At 32.0% G+C, this 4204-nt stretch overlaps 1 long non-coding RNA gene across 1 annotated transcript; it reads right to left on the reverse strand.

The window, feature by feature from the left end:
- Positions 1–1613: 1613 nt before the first annotated feature.
- LOC137626649 (uncharacterized) lies at positions 1614–3896 on the reverse strand. The gene is made up of 3 exons (XR_011041074.1): positions 3785–3896; positions 2855–3020; positions 1614–2390 (listed from the first exon to the last, which is right to left on the reverse strand). It is a non-coding gene; the product is annotated as an uncharacterized lncRNA (long non-coding RNA).
- Positions 3897–4204: the final 308 nt, after the last annotated feature.

Below are 4204 nucleotides of genomic sequence, written 5' to 3' on the forward strand. Positions count from 1 at the left end.
CAGACTATTTAGTATATGTGTAGGCAAAGACAAAATGAATCGTATTCAAAGAGAAGGATCTAATGAAGTACTGTGTGTTTCGTCAAAGGACCCAATAACTCTTTAGAGGTAGTAACTTAACGAATGACTGGTGCCCTGGCCAAATTACTACCTATAATATCTTCTTCAAGATATTAAATCATAGTAAATGACGCATAAACTTCAGGGTCACAACGGGTGTAGTAATGGTCAGTCAAGACTGTCTTCTAACTCGTCACCCGTCCTATATATCGGGATCTTTTTTTTCTACAGAATTCGGGAGTGTACAGGATTAGCATTAGGCAACACACCGCCACGCCAGGCTCCCACTCCCGAATCTTCCTGTAGGACTCAGGCCTGTCAGACGACTGGTGTCGAAGCAGTTATGAGAAATATCTAGAAAATCTTTGTTCTATAATGCGATGATGATCTCGAATTGCAGTATTATTATTTTACCCATATATCCAATAGAAAAAGATAAACATTTTTCATAAGTCTTGTAACACAATATACATAAATTTAATGTACACATATCAAATCCTACGGCCTATCAAAAAGTTTGAGTTCATTACCAACCGATTTTCACAAATACAAAATTATTCTAGTAGACACGATTACAAATATAATAATCTCATTACAATCAACACAAAATACAATTTAGTAATACTAAATCCAAGTGAAAATTGTAAATAAACAAAGTCTATGAACAATCATAAATCAACATCAATAAAATCATTGTAAAGAAAACTAAAAGGTTTCTTCTTAACAGGTATCAAAATTCACAAATACTGATCTACCTATGCCTCCCATCAGCCAGGGTTTATCATCATCTTCCAAGACATGACTAAATAATACGTCAAATGGAAAGATGGACTTCAGTGAGACTTTAGGATAAGTTTCATTGGACTTTTCAACAACTTCACACACAGATGAAGAAAAGAGTTACATATGGACAATGTCCTATCATGCAGATTTATACAAGATGATCTACCATTTTACCAGGTCTGACTGATATCTTATCAACAGTGTATGAATAGTTGCTAAGTGGGATACATCCAATGGTGGGCAGACAGTCAAACAGCTTTCCAAAGTCAGGATGGACTGAAATGTCCGGTCATGTACAACAGACAGATACACTGACAGGCTGACAAATGCATGTTATCCTCTCTTGCACATCTGTAAAATGATTTATGCCCTTCAAAAAAAGGTTTGGTTGAAAATGATTGAACAAAGCAAAAATTAACATAACAAATGAAAAACTCCAGTTATACAGATTCTATGTGTTATAATCTACCTTAACACCAGATTAGATCCAAATTACTTCTATGTGGAAGACTTATAACGACAAGGTAAGCATAATAGGACAGGCAGATACACTAACTAACACATGGACAAATGGCAGGAAAAAATATAATCTCTGTCGACAGTCAGTGGGCAACTAATTAACATTGAACTTGTGTGTATATAAGGAACTAGTTTTATCAATATGTTGAAACAAATGAGACAGAATACCATAAATATATTTATTCAAAGCTAAAGAAAGCAAAACTACTACGAACATTTAAGGCTTTTTAGCAACCTAAGCTGGAAATTATATTAACTGAAAAAAAAAAATGGAGTACAATGTAAAGCAGTTAAAGCTCAATAAAGACTATGAAACATTTCAAAGTACTGTAGAATAAGACTATTATTGCAATCAGAAAAAAAAAGGAAATAGTATTTGTTTTCCAAAATATTTTTTATGTTTAGAATTCAAAGGTCAATAGAAAATACGAAAAAGTAGAATATATATTTATAAAAGATGGGAATAAATCAATGAATACCTGCTATATTTATTTGTTTAATTATTCATTGTCTTACCATACCTTTGTCTCTCTGTTCGTGTATGAGACATATGTCATTGAATTGACATATCCTACCTGTGTTTCAATAGCCTTTGTCGTTTATTATTCATGAATGTATGATTTATTGGTTATGAATTTTATTTTAGTTTTCTTTCCTGTGTCATTTAAAAGGCATGTCCACATTCAGTCACTAACCATGTGTGGTCATACCCATGTTACTTAACTCATACATATTTGATCACAGTTTTATACCTGCAGCATTTGCCTATTGTTCAATCTATTTCATTCTAAAACATGTATCCTTCAACTGCCGCACTAGTATCACTTAATGCTATATCGGTACCAATTAGTTCATATACCTGCATAATTTCCATGCAGTACTTGTATCAAATACTCTTCACATAGGTGTCATTTCTAGTATAAAGAAGAGTATATTTTTTTCCTGCCGAGATGTGACATCACTCTTCCAAGATATGATGAACCCTGCAGGAATAGGCTGTAACTCCTCAATGATAGGTGATGGTGGCTCTATTGACAAATGAGAAAGATAGAAAATAAACAGGGATTAAAAGCCATGAAATTAGAGTCATTATCATTATTATAGCTAAGCTACAATACTGGTTGGAAAAATAGGATATAATGTTATAAGCCCAAGGGCTCCAGCAGTAAAAAAATACTCCTGAGAGGAAAAAAAAAATTGAGAAAAAATAAAGTACAAGAAAAGTAATGAACAATTAATATAAACATATTTTAAAAGCAGTACGAACATTAAAACGGATCTTCCATATATAAAAAGAGAGATTTATGCCCGCCTCTTCAACATAACATTCACTGCAAGTTTAAACTATGAGCATTATAATTATGTTGAATACTAACCAGTAAGGGAATAAAATATCTGGAACATCAAATCCATATACCTAATGGCTGCAGTCAAATCTGGAAACCTCCGAGCTAATAGGAAGATGCCTTTGTATTCTCAAATCAATAATTACTGGTGGCAATAGAGGTGATGGTCGGCTCACTTTCAATTCCGTTCTAAATGGCTGACAAAGACAAGGAGCAATTCCTACCGGGGTAAAGTTCGTTCACATCTATTTTGTCCTTGACGACTTTAGTTCTTGAGTCTCCGTTGAAGGTTTCAACTTCTTGGTATAAGATCTGTAAAATATGTGTTGAAGAATCACAGGTGTCCTTTTATTGATGATATTTAATTTTGTATGACTTTCTAAAAAGTGTTGCCTACATTTCTAGAAATTTGTAAATATTCAAAAAAAAATTCTAAACACGTTGAGATAATTTGCAACGATATGCTTACGCAGTCTGCTGCCTGCATGCAATCAAGTACAAAACTCCTTTTAAGATAAAGCCAACTACCTTAGGAAGAAGTAATTGAAATACTGAACATAAAAATCTTTATACATTTACTTTTTCACAACAATTTCAATTACAAACCAAGCTGCAACCATAAAACACATAGACACAAACACATGGGGTCCAGTCTTCGGATCACCAATGAAAAGCCTTACTTGCAATATTGGATTTCTTATCGTGATTTTGGGACAATTATCCAAATGGCCAAAAGTGGCCCGAGTGGAGCAAAAAAAAAAAAATAAAAAATAAATAAATAAATAAAAATCTTTTAGATTTCGTTAAATGCTGAAGAATACCAAATGCCTAGATGAATTAGCTAACCCTTGAATTTATAGATCATATGTATTTTATGTTGCTTAGTTTGTTTCATTATTCATCTTAGTATTTAGGTTTTTATTTGCATTTTTCTTCTACGGTTATGGACTGATTATCACCTACAACAAAAACAAACAACAAACCAATTGAAGAAAACTATTTGTGTATTGCAAGAAAGATTGATTAAACAATTTTAAAATATTTTTAGAGAAAATATCCTTTTCCTCTCTGCAGACCTTGTAATGGTCTTGGGTGTAGATTTCATCATCCTTCCAGGTCAGGGTGACCTCCCGTGTCATTTCGCTCTCAGTTACCAAAAGGTCTTTGACGGGTAATGGTCCTGCAAAAATAGAAGGCAAATTGTTCAAGCAAATATAAATGGTAAAAAATCAGAAATTTAAAACAGAGCTTCATAAGAAAAAATAAACTGAACAACAAGAGAAAAAATCTTTAATTAACTTTGCATGAGGGAGTGTTATAGTGACTTGGGTTAGGGTAATGAAGTCCTCTCAAAGACTATTTTATATATATATATATATATATATATATATATATATATATATATATATATATATATATATACATATATATATATATATATATATATATATATATATATATGTATATATATATATATATATATATATATATATATA

Source organism: Palaemon carinicauda, chromosome 34, assembly GCF_036898095.1.
Source record: "Palaemon carinicauda isolate YSFRI2023 chromosome 34, ASM3689809v2, whole genome shotgun sequence".
NCBI lineage: Eukaryota > Metazoa > Arthropoda > Malacostraca > Decapoda > Palaemonidae > Palaemon > Palaemon carinicauda.